The sequence below is a fragment of the Leucopleurus acutus genome (genome assembly GCF_964270905.1).
Source record: "Leucopleurus acutus genome assembly, chromosome: 4".
Lineage (NCBI taxonomy): Eukaryota > Metazoa > Chordata > Mammalia > Artiodactyla > Delphinidae > Leucopleurus > Leucopleurus acutus.
The window spans coordinates 114,783,972-114,797,590 of record NC_139146.1 but is presented as its reverse complement, the minus strand read 5'-3'; positions in this window follow the sequence as shown (position 1 = coordinate 114,797,590).

Here is a 13,619-nt window from a genome sequence, read left to right as displayed (position 1 = left end):
AACTTTTGCACAACAAAGGAAACCATAAAAAAAGATGAAAAGACAACCCTCAGAATGGGAGAAAATATTTGCAAACAAAGCAACTGACAAAGGATTAATCTCCAAAATATACAAGCAGCTCACGCAGCTCAATAGCAAAAAAACAAACAACCCAATCCAAAAATGGTCAGAAGACCTAAACAGACATTTCTCCAAAGAAGACATACAGATTGCCAGCAAACACATGAAAAGATGCTCAACATCACTAATCATTAGAGAAATGCAAATCAAAACTACAATGAGGTATCCCCTCACACCAGTCAGAATGGCCATCTTCAAAAAACCTAGAAACAATAAATGCTGGAGAGGGTGTGGAGAAAAGGGAACCCTCATGCACTGTTGGTGAGAATGTAAATCTATACAGCCACTATGGAGAACAGTATGGCGGTTCCTTAGAAAGCTAAAAATAGAACCACCATATGACCCAGCCATCCCACTACTGGGCATGTACCCAGAGAAAACCATAATTCAAAAAGACACATGGGGCTTCCCTGGTGGCGCAGTGGTTGAGAATCTGCCTGCTGATGCAGGGGACACGGGTTCGAGCCCTGGTCTGGGAAGATCCCACATGCTGCAGAGCAGCTAGGCCCATGAGCCACAACTACTGAGCCTGTGCGTCTGGAGCCTGTGCTCCACAACAAGAAAGGCCACAACAGTGAGAGGCCCACGCACCGCGATGAAGAGTGGCCCCCGCTTGCCACAACTAGAGAAAGCCCTCCCACAGAAACAAAGACCCAACACAGCCAAAAATAAATAAAAAAAAAAAAAAGACACATGTACCCCAATGTTCATTGCCACACAGTTTTCAATAGCCAGGACATGGAAGCAACCTAAATGTCCGTCAACAGAGGAATGGATAAAGAAGATGTGGCACATATATACAATGGAATATTACTCAGCCATAAAAAGGACCGAAGTTGGGTTACTTGTAGATAGACCTAGAGAGTGTCATACAGAGTGAAGTAAGAAAGAGAAAAACAAAATATCATATATTAATGGATATATGTGGAATCTAGAAAAATGGTATAGATGATCTTATCTGCAAAGCAGAAATAGAGACACAGACGTAGAGAACAAAGGTATGGATACCAAGGGGAGAAGTGGGCAGGAGGAACTGGGAGATTGAGATTGACACATATACACTATTGATGCTATGTATAAAACAGACAACAAATGAGAGCATACTGTATAACACAGGGAACTCTATTTAATGCACTGTGGTGACCTAAATGGGAAGGAAATCCAAAAAGGGGGGATATATGTATACGTATAGCTGATTCATTTTTCTGTACAGTAGAAACTAACACAACATTGTAAAGCAACTATACTCCAATAAAAATTAATTTTAAAAAAGAAAAAAGATGTCTTTTGCCAATCATTCTGATTAAACTAAGTCACTCAATGTTTCCAAATAATTATTAATACAAAGGAGGAAATCTAATTTTTAAGTTAAAACAAACTAAAAATATGCTAAGTAATTTTAAAATGGAATTAACGCTTCTACTGATTTCTGAAAGTTTGGCCTGCATAATTATTCAAGAGTAAAGAATGATATTATTTTTATGAAATACTTGCACACTTTCTATTATAGGCCTATATAATTTATTGACCAATATACATGATTACATAACGAATTTGTTCCTCCACATGCTAATCAATCTTAATCAATAGCTTTCTTAGGCTAATGTAATTTTTATGTAGGTCTTTGGATACTAACAGAAAAAAAGTAATTAAACGTTTTGTTGGGTCAAGAAAAAACTATTTAAGACAGTTTTCCTGAGAAGCCAGCATTTAACATATCGTGTTGGTTTAGGTTCGAAAAAATCAAGGCCCAATTATGTTTATTTAGCTGGGAACCATAGTCAAATCCTATAAATCCTTTATATCTTACTTTATTGAGAGACAGTGATAATTACAGCTTCAAGTCATAGTTAAACAGTGAAGTTAATTAAGAGAAATGAGCTACATAAAACAGAGACCATGTTTTCTTCCTTTTTTTTTTGAAGTCATGAGCTCTTCAATCCATAAACTCTGAACCCAAGACATTAGATGACAGCTGGCTTCTAATCACTATTCAAAGTTTTTGGTCCAGAACCAATTGCCCTAATTTATACACTGTGCTCCAACTAGTTTCTGACCTCTCTATTACTGATTAAGTTTGTTACTCTTCCATTTACAATCCGACTTTGCCTTTCCACCCCATATTTTACCCTACTTCCCCAGTTATGACCTTGGCCATTGCTTCTGGCCTGGAGATGGATTTTTCTTCCACGTTGCTTCCTCTTTCCCTGAGTAATGCATTTATCCCAACTTCCTGTGGGTGACGCTCCTGCCTGAGTCTCCCCAATCTGAAAGCATGATCCAATGGTTACTTCTGTGTCTGCCAATGGTGCCCTTCAGGAACAGCTTTACCTACAGGTGAAAACTGTAATACGGGGTGGTTTGAAGGGCATCGGGCCTGTCAGCCAAAAACTCCGCGGGAAGCCTACCTGAAATTCCAGCCGAGGATCATTAGTGTTGCTCCTTAAAATAACTTCGTTGTTTTGACTCTGAATCCTTCTTGCACCCCTCCTACCTTTTCCTCTTTGAAATAATTGTTTCCCTACATGATTATTGAGAACTCAAGGTTTCCTGAGATTTCAACAATTGCGCTTTAGCAGGACGGATGGTGCTTGGCAAGCAAGATTTTTACGTTTCTTGTAATCCTTTTATTCTACTTTAGTATTTAGAAAGGAAAAAAAAAAGTGTTAAAAATAAGTTTGCCTAAAGACAAGAGATTGTATGCACATAAGAAGAGAGTGGCCCAGGGGTGATGGTAACAGAAGTAATGGAAACTGTAACCAGAATGAGAAAAATGCAAGCAAACACAGGTACTCAGGGAACATTCCTCACCAGATGATTCTACTTCCTAAAACACAAGATGTTCTGAGTTTTCCTTTCCCTGTGGATGTTATTTTCCTTATAAATGCCTTCTGAGGGCTTCCCTGGTGAATTCCCCCAAGGACAAGTATTTCCAGTACCCTCCCAAATCCTTTTTTCTCCTTCTACTTGCTATTTTCTCTCTCCCCTACCAAAATGTTACAGTTATACTGATTTTTGCACCAATCTCTCCTCCCTCAAAGGGAGATCTTAACCAAGTTTACCATTCTGCCCAGGGTTTAGAGTTAAATTGCTCTGAAAATGTGTGCTCCTTGCAGAAAAGAGGAGTGAACATGGAAACATACACATAGGAGGATGTCTTAGAAAGAGTAGTTAATATCTACTCTCAGGCCCAGCCCCAATATTTACATGGCCTGGAGCCCAATTCTCCCCTCTCCTCTCATCCCTGATGCACATGCAAAGGTTTATTCTGGGTCCATGCCTAGCCTGACCACCCTTCAGGCAGGGTCCATACACCTGCAATGTGGAGGCCCTGTTAACAGAGAATTCTGGAATCCCAGTACCAAAAGCCAGTCTAAAAGGAAAGGATCCAGATGTGAGTGGAGTTGTTCTTTTCACCACTTAACTCTTCAAATTGGGAGGGGCATGGCAGGAAAAGGAGGGTACACTTAAAAATACAGAGCCCAGGTCTTCCCTGGTGGCGCAGTGGTTGAGAGTCCGCCTGCCGATGCAGGGGACGCGGGTTCGTGCCCCGGCCCGGGAAGATTCCACATGCCGCGGAGCGGCTGGACCCGTGAGCCATGGTTCCTGAGCCTGTGCGTCCGGAGCCTGTGCTCCACAACAGGAGAGGCCACAACAGTGAGAGGCCCGTGTACCGCAAATAAAAAATAAAAAAAAAACAAAAACAAATACAGAGCCCAGGCTTCAGTGTCCTCCTCCCCATCCCCCATCATGAGGAAGCAGATTGATTGTGAGCAGGGCTGAAGGACCAAAGGGTAGTTTATAAAGTGGCCCGTATCCCATAATGTGACTGTGACTAAGAACACTTGCTAGCCCCTACTGGGCTACAGCTACACTGGTCCTCATTGCATTTGGTCATTTTTTTTTTTCTTGAAAAGGGGGAGAAGAATAAAGGAGCAAGTGGACTAGAATCCAGCAGTTTTTTAAGACTAACAAAATATCTTGTCATTCCTCCCTGTTCAGACTGGAGGGAATCTCAAGTCATTTAAAATTGTGACACCATACCATAAGTTGCCCAATGTCACATTTCCACTGCTGACTTTCCTGTCAGGTTGTATGCACACACACAATTTTCATTTAAAGTGACTTTCAAAATTTAGTTTAAGGCATGTACAAGACTTTATTAACATCGCTTAGAATAGAGGGTGCTTCCCTATGAGTGAGAAATCATGGTGTACAAATATGGGTAAAATTTCTGATTTCTCTAGAATAAAGGTCAAATGTGTTAACCTCTGCTCTCTGGGTCATAGGAGACTAATCTACTTTACAGCTTAAAAATCATGTTTCATTTTACAGATGAGGAAACTGAAATCCTATGAGTTTAGACATCTAGACCGTACTTTGCGCATTCACACTATGTGCTTATAAATATCTGTTGGATGATGGAAATATTACCCAAAGGCAGAGTTAGTGACAGAGCCAGTGTTAGAAGCCAGAAGGACTCCTAGTTCCTGGTCAGTTGTTCTGGCACTATTCATCCTCACATTTTCCCTAGCCATAGTCAGCAATGCAATAAGACATAATTGTAGTCACGTAGGTCTGAAATCCAGTAAGGAAAAGAATGTACTCCCAATCACAGAAATGCATCTTTGTACATTTCTAGTTAAATGAAACATAATGCCTACCCTTTTAAAGGGCAGAACAAAATGTCTTTGCCTGATGCTCCATGGGCACAAGACCCTGGCAAAAAGGAAGCTATTCTAACCTTCTGCTCAAATGAGGTCTGAAGAAGTGTTTTAACTTCTTTAGCCCAGATGCACCAAAAAAAAAAAAAAAAAAAAAGTTTTGAAGTATATCCAAATGTACCTAAAACTCTTTCTTCTGAAGAATTACTAGACAAAAATCTGGCCTACGATAACTTCCTAGGTACCTTAGCAAAGGGCCAGTCCTGATTTTATTTTACAGTATTGAATATTTTAACACAATAGTTACTTGAGACAGAGAACCGGATTCAGTGAGTCCTTTATTAATAGTCTATTGTTTTTTAAAATACTACTACTACAGGGGACTTTCCTGGCGGTCCAGTGGTTAAGACTCCATGCTTCCACTGCAGGGGGCATGGGTTCGATCCCTGGTCAGGGAACTAAAATTCCCACATGCCACAGCGAGGCCAAAAAATAAATAAGTAAAAATACTACAATTACAGATCTGCTGAAAGCATAGAGTCATTCCCTACTAAACCCATGTTCCAAATGTAATTCCATCTGCTTGATACTTTGACATTTTAGGAAAGGAAAAGCACAGGGTGAAAGATGGCAAAGAGCGGGGAAATTTTAATTCAGAAGCACAACAACTCACTTAGAAGAGAGCTTTAGGAAAGCAGAATCCAAAACCACTGTGACTAATACATTTTTCAGATTTATTAAGTAGAAAGGCTCAGAGGCAAAAGAGAGACAAGAGGCAAACAGAATTGGCTCTTGTTCCAGCTCTTCAGGATTCTGGTGCGATGCCCTAAGATTATTTTTGTAGCTGGGCAAGAATGACAGGTTGTAAACGTATAACTCGTTGGCAAGACAATACTTTCTGAAAATAGTCTTTTCTACTGAGATATCAACAAAAAAGATGGATATAGGGGTTACACCAACTGTTTCTCTGGATATGGTGCACCTGTTAAAAAAGAAAAAAGTCTAAAGAATTTGTTCTCATATTTCACATCCCTTGACCTTTTCAACTATAACTTCACAATGCTAGTAAGCATTGTGACATACCAAAGCTTAAATGAATCTGTATTTTCGAAGTATATTGGCTGTTTCTTCATCCAGAACAAATAAAGTTCTCTTCAGAAATCTTTCCTTATTTTGCACAGGTATAACTGGAAAACCCATGTTGAAAGGGCTGGATACTTAAAAGTGTGTGATTGTTGCCTCAGAAATAATGCTTTCCTTGGCCACAGCTGTATTTAAACATAATTCACATACCATATAATTCACAAATTTAGAGTGTATAACTCAATGGTTTTTAGTCTATTCAAAGAGTTGTGCAACCATTAACACAATTAGTTTTACAACATTCTATCACTCCCCAAAGAAACCCTGTACACTTTAGTTATTCCCAGCCAGCCAGACTCCCACCCCCACTCCTAGGCAACCACTAGTTTACTTTCTGTCTCTGTAGATTTGCCTATCCTGAATAATTTATGTAAATGGAATCTCAAAATACATGGTATTTTGTGTTTGACTTCTTTCTCTTAACACCTGGTTCATCTATGTTATAGCATGTATACACACTTCATACCTATTTTTAGGCAAATAATATTCCATTTCATGGATATACCACATTTTGTTTATCCATTCATTAGTTGATGGACATTTGGGTTGTTTCTACCCTTTGGCTATTATGAGTAATGCTGCTATGAAAATTAATGTACATGTCTTTGTATGTATATGTTTTCATATCTTTTGAATATATACCTGGAATTTGAATTCTTGGGCCATGTAGTAACTCCATGTGTGACTTTTTGAGGAACTGCCACACTGCTTTGCAAAGTGGCTGTACCGTTTTACATTCCCACCAGCAGTGTATAAGGATTCCAATTTCTTCACATTCTCATCAACCCTTGTTATCTGACTTTTTGATTATAGCCACCCTAGTGGATGGAAATATGGTATCTCATTGTGGCTTTGATTTGCACTTCTCTGATTAAAAATGATATTGAACATCTTTTCATGAACCTATTGACCATTTGTATATCTTCTTGAGAGAAATGTCTGTTCATATCCTTTGCCCGTATTTTAACTGGGTTACTTGTCCTTTCAGTATTGAATCATAGGAATCCTTTCTATATTCTAGATACAATCCCCTTATCAGATATATGATTTGCAAATAATTTCTCTCATTCTGACAGTTGTCTTTTTTTTTTTAACATCTTTATTGGAGAATAATTGCTTTACAATGGTGTGTTAGTTTCTGCTTTATAACAAAGTGAATCAGTTATACATATACATATGTTCCCATATCTCTTCCCTCTTGTGTCTCCCTCCCTCCCACCCTCCATATCCCACCCCTCTAGGTGGTCACAAAGCACCTAGCTGATCTCCCTGTGCTATGCGGCTGCTTCCCACTAGGTATCTATTTTACGTTTGGTAGTGTATATATGTCCACGCCACTCTCTCACTTTGTCATAGCTTACCCTTCCCCCTCCCCATATCCTCAAGTCCATTCTCTAGTAGGGCTGTGTCTTTATTCCCGTCTTGCCCCTAGGTTCTTCATGACCTTTTCTTTTTATTCTTTCTTAGATTCCATATATATGTGTTAGCATCCGGTATTTGTCTTTCTCTTTCTGACTTACTTCACTCTGTATGACAGACCCTAGTTCTATCCACCTCACTACAAATAACTCAATTTCGTTTCTTTTTATGGCTGAGTAATATTCCATTGTATATATGTGCCACATCTTCTTTATCCATTCATCTGTTGATGGACATTTAGGTTGCTTCTGTGTCCTGGCTATTGTAAATAGAGCTGCAATGAACATTTTGGTACATAACTCTTTTTGAATTATGGTTTTCTCAGGGTATATGCCCAGTAGTGGGATTGCTGGGTCATATGGTAGTTCTAGTTTTAGTTTGTTTTTTTTTTTTTTTTTTTTGCGGTACGCATGCCTCTCACTGTTGTGGCCTCTCCCGCTGCGGAGCACAGGCTCCAGACGCGCAGGCTCAGCAGCCATGGCTCACGGGCCCAGCCGCTCTGCGGCATGTGGGATCTTCCCAAACCGGGACACGAACCCGTGTCCCCTGCATTGGCAGGCGGACTCTCAACCACTGCGCCACCAGGGAAGCCCTAGTTTTAGTTTTTTAAGGAACCTCCATACTGTTCTCCATAGTGGCTGTATAGATTTACATACCCACCAACAGTGCAAGAGGGTTCCCTTTTCTCCACACCCTCTCCAGCACTTATTGTTTCTAGAATTTTTCATGATGGCCATTCTGACCGGTGTGAGATGATATCTCATTGTAGTTTTGATTTGCATTTCTCTAATGATTAATGATGTTGAGCATTCTTTCATGTGTTTGTAGGGAATCTGTATATCTTCTTTGGAGAAATGTTTATTTAGGTCTTCTGCCCATTTTTGGATTGGGTTGTTTGTATTTTTGTTATTGAGCTGCATGAGCTACTTGTACATTTTGGAGATTAATCCTTTGTCAGTTGCTTTGTTTGCAAATATTTTCTCCCATTCTGAGGGTTGTCTTTAGGTCTTGTTTATGGTTTCCTTTGCTGTGCAAAAGATTTTAAGTTTCATTAGGTCCCATTTGTTTATTTTTGTTCTTATTTCCATTTCTCTAGGAGGTGGGTCAAAAAGGATCTTGCTGTGATTTATGTCATAGAGTGTTCTGCTATGTTTTCCTCTAAGAGTTTGATAGTGTCTGGCCTTACATTTAGGTCTCTGATCTATTTTTAGTTTATTTTTGTGTATGGTGTTAGGGAGTGTTCTAATTTCATACTTTTACATGTACCTGTCCAGTTTTCCCAGCACCACTTATTGAAGAGGCTGTCTCTTCTCCACTGTATATTCTTGCTTCCTTTATCAAAGACAAGGTGACCATATGTGAGTGGGTTTATCTCTGGGCTTTGTATCCTGTTCCATTGATCTATATTTCTGTTTTTCTGCCAGTACCATACTGTCTTGATTACTGTAGCTTTGTAGTATAGTCTAAAGTCACAAAGCCTGATTCCTCCAGCCCCATTTTTCATTCTCAAGATTGCTTTGGCTATTCGAGATGACAGTTGTCTTTTCACTCTTTTGGTAGTGTCCTTGGAAGCACAAAAGTTGTAAATTTTTATAAAGTCCTTTTAATCTTTTTCTTTTGTTGCTCATGTCTTTGGTATTGTATCTAAGAAATCATTGCTAAATCCAAGGTCATGATGATTTATCCCTATGTTTTCTTTTAAGAATTTTATAGTTTTAGAGATTCCATTTAACAAATTTCAAGTTAATTTTCACATGGAGTATGCAGTAGTAGTCCAACTTTTTTTTTTTCAAGGTGAATATTCAGTTGTCCTATTGACATTTGTTGAAAAGACTCTACTTTCCTCATTGAATGGTCTTGGCACCCTTATTGAAAATCAACTGACGATAGAGATGTTGATTCTTTTCTATAGATCTATATGTCTATCCTTATGCCAATACTATGCTGTCTTAATTACTGTTGCTTTGTAGTAGTGAGCTTTGAAATTGGGAAATTCGATTTCTCCAACTTTGTTCTTTTTCAGAATTGCTTTGGTTATTTTGGGTGTTCTGAATTTCTATACACATTTTAGAATCAGCATGTCAGTTTCTACAAAGAAACCAGTTGGGATTCTGATAGGGATTTCTAATCCATGAGCACAGGATGTCTTTCTATTTACTTAGATGATTGGTTTCTTTCAACAATATTTTGTAGTTTTCAGAGTATTTGTTTCACACTCTTTTGTTAAATTTACTCCTAAGCGTTTTATTCTTTTTGATGCTATTATATGAATTAAATTGTTTTAGGTTTCATTTTTGGATTGTTCACTGCAAGAGTACACAATATATACTCATATATATATATATATATATACACAATATAGATTTTTTAAAATTTTTTTTTATTTTATTTATTTTTTGCGGTACGCGGGCCTCTCACTGTTGTGGCCTCTCCCGTTGAGGAGCACAGGCTCTGGATGCGCAGGCTCAGTGGCCATGGCTCACGGGCCCAGCCGCTCTGTGGCATGTGGGATCTTCCCGGACCAGGGCACGAACCCACATCCCCTGCATCAGCAGGCGGACTCTCAACTACCGTGCCACCAGGGAAGCCCCTACAATATAGATTTTTATATATTTATCTTACATGCTGCAACCTGGCTGAATTTGTCCATTACTTCTAATGGTTTTTTAGTTGATTCCTTAGTTTCTTCTATATACAACTTCATGTCATCTCAAATAGAGATAGTTTTACTTCTTAGTAATGTCTTTAAAATAATAATTTACCACATTTTAGCCTTAAATGAAATCATTGAGTATACTAAGTCCAAATGTAAGAATTTATACATGGATTTTTCATTTTTGTCAAATCTACTTTTCACTAATATATGATTCTCTGATAAACATTCCTTTTCTTCCCTTTTTTTTCTTTTCTTAAATATATGCTTGGACCATTGTTTCCTCTGACCACTTTACTTCCCCAGAGTAAAACTGTTACCTTTCTGCCAAAAAATAAAGATGTTATTACCATTTATTTTGAAAGAATTATGTTATCTAACCAATTGCAGGGTCAGTAGTATCTGATTCAACAAAATAAGACAAATTTCTTTAGAATAGAGTTTTACACAGCAATCAAAAGTACAGAAGAGCAATGTCACATCACTATGGCAGTAAATTTGTAGTAATATAAATAAGACAATAGAACATCTGCCCACAAGAGGCCAATTAAAATTTTGATGTATGTGTTCCCCACATCACAAAACATAAATACCTGCCACTTATGGCTAATTTCTCCTCTACAGAAGAAAAACGCCCCTGTAGTCACTTTGTAACATATTGAATTAAAAAACAAATCTACCAGCATTTGGCACAAGACTAACAGCAAAGCAATAAAAATTAGTCAAGAATTATATAATTGATTCTGGGAACACTGTGAAGCTTTCAACATGTCTCTCTGTCTCTGTCCAAACTCCATCTATCAGCCACATATGGCTGTCTTCATTAGAATTATGTTTCTGAGGCACTCATTAAGGAGCTCAGCTGATGGGTTACTGTGTTACCAAAGAGGGTACTGAGTTCAGGAGCAACCTCCTGACCCCAGAATGTGGAGTGATCCCAGAACCAATGTATATTATAAGGAATATGTCCATGAAATTTCTGAGAAAATATCTCTTTTAAGGAGTTTTATCTAGAAGTTAGGAGAGTGACACACAGAAAAAGATGCTGCATTTAGAATGAGGTTAAAATCCTTAATCAGAAGGAAATAGATTAATCTGTGATAGAACTTCAGCTCTGTTCTGGGATATTTTGTATTACATGCTTCTAGAAGTGAAATATATATAATCACAGGAAAGGTTTAAGTAATTAGTCTTCTAGTCTGGCTGGTTATATTTCATATTTTTAACCATTGCCACTCATACATTTTTTAAGACCAAGCTTTAACTGTTATAAAAACAGTTATTGAACATATATTAAAATTTGGCAGAGTTGATAGCCTCAGTTATCATTAATTCATAACAAAACAAACCGCGAGAATGCTTACTTACAGGTGACTTAACCGAACATGCCTCCACAAACTGTACTTAAATGCTGTTGATTTCAATCTCAGTGAAAACACTGGAGCATCCCTATTAGTAAAGAGGTAGGAAAGTCAGTCTAGAATTGACTCCAGAGCCTTAGCTATTAACCAGAATAATCTGAATTGTAGTCTTGGATCTACCCTTTTGTGGCTGTGTCATATTGGGTAAATCACAAAATCTCTCCTAAGCCTGCTCTCTTCTTTGTAAACTGAAAGTAATGGAACTACTTAGCTTAAGAGTTATCTTAAAAGATGAAATGAGAATATGTACATTGAAAAATTTAGCACAATGCTTGGCACATGGTAAGTTCTCATATAGACTTTGAATTCTATTCCTTTCTTTGCCTACTAATCTGAAACTCTTAACTAATAATTTGTCTTACACTCATGTTTATTTTAATTATAATTGAGAGCTAATAAGAATACACTATAATTTCCTCTTATAACATATATATTGATACTGTCTACTATTAGTATTACTGAAACACTTTAAATTTAAAAGATAAATATATAACATATCATATATATACCATATAGCTCTATATAAAGCATATATATTTATGTATAAAGTATATATATGCTATATATATTATATATATAATTTTCCAACTTTTGTACCTTGGCATTCACTTTATTGTCTCCTTTACTTCCAGGAAGGCAGTACTACCTGGATGGAGGACTAGCAGATAACAAACCACAGCCTGCATTGAACCATATGGCCTCATTAATTCAACAGCTGCTATGATGTCTAGGGTGTATATTTTTCAGAGGCACTAGGCACACAATAGATGAGATATGACAACCCTATTTCCTCTATGTATCACCTAGAGGTCTTAGTATTGTACCTAGGAAATAGTAGGAGTTCAAAAAGTGTTCAATGAACAAAAACTACATCCTGTACCTGGTGAAAGATAGGGGGGAGATGATAAGGTAGATTAAAAACTCAATAATACAAAAAAAGTCCCCTTGGATATGCTATAAAGCAATATAAAAATATTTACTCTGTTTTGATACATATTACTGATAATTATATATTGGTACAATAGAACTTTATGCAATTTATAAATAAAGATATAAAATTTGGGGTTTGGGTTCAAATAATCTTTTATTAATAGGGTTAATTTTAAAAGGTATGGAGACTTTGGTGGGGGGTGCTGAAATAGCTTTCACTCATCTACCTATACATCTATCTACCTATTGATCCATCCATCTTTTTTTTTTCAGCTTGAAATTTCTCTCACCTGAAATTCTTGTTTAAATCCAGATATGATGGAAGAGAAAACAGGAGGTACAATTGATCACCAGTGGTTATAAAATGGATTGTGAAAAGTCTCTTAACATCTGATTCCCCAAGCCTCACACACATCATAGCATCCAAGAAACTCTACTTGTCAAACTCTTAATATGTATTAGAAATATTTCACAACTCATAGTTGGAGAACTTGTCTTGATATACAGCTTGCATCTCTCTTGCTGAATTAAAACAATCACCTTCTTATAAGTCCTCAATAAGATTTGTAGGAGTTTTGGATTGTTATTTTTGGTTTGTCTGCTTATTTTCATAAAAGAACTATAATTGCCTTTGTTTGTGGATGAACCCAATACTCTAATTCACCCACTTAGTGGTCTTTTTTGTTACAATTTTCTGTTATAGATTGTCCCCTATATAGGTGACCTTCCCTTATAAACATAAAAAATGTAATACATATTTATATCATGTTTGTGTTATAAATATATATGAAATTGAAAAGGATGAGATAAAATGTAATTCATAAAGTTTTAAATAATTTTTGTTACTTACCAATAGTTCAAATAATTTTTGTCTCACTAATATTAATATTTTAATTAAGAGCAAAATGATTGAGTGTCTTGTAATGTTTTTAACTTGATTTAACCCTTTGTGGTACAGCAATTCAAAGCTATGGGTCTAAATTCAGCATGTTTCGATACATGATTTTAAATAGCTGTTGTAACTGAAAAATATTCTTCCTAAGCTTCATAGACCCATATGGGAGAGGTGCAACATAGGCGCTGCTTGTTGAATCACAATAGCATTTTTCAATCTCATCTGCCAATTAGGTAAAAGAGTTTTGTTGAAATCCAGCAAATATATCTCTGTCTTCCCTGATAACAATCTTTCATGCTAGTTAGAAAGTACTGTGCATCTTTAACTAGAAGAGGTCTCATTTCCTCCAGTTCAGTACTTCCTGGTTCAACCTC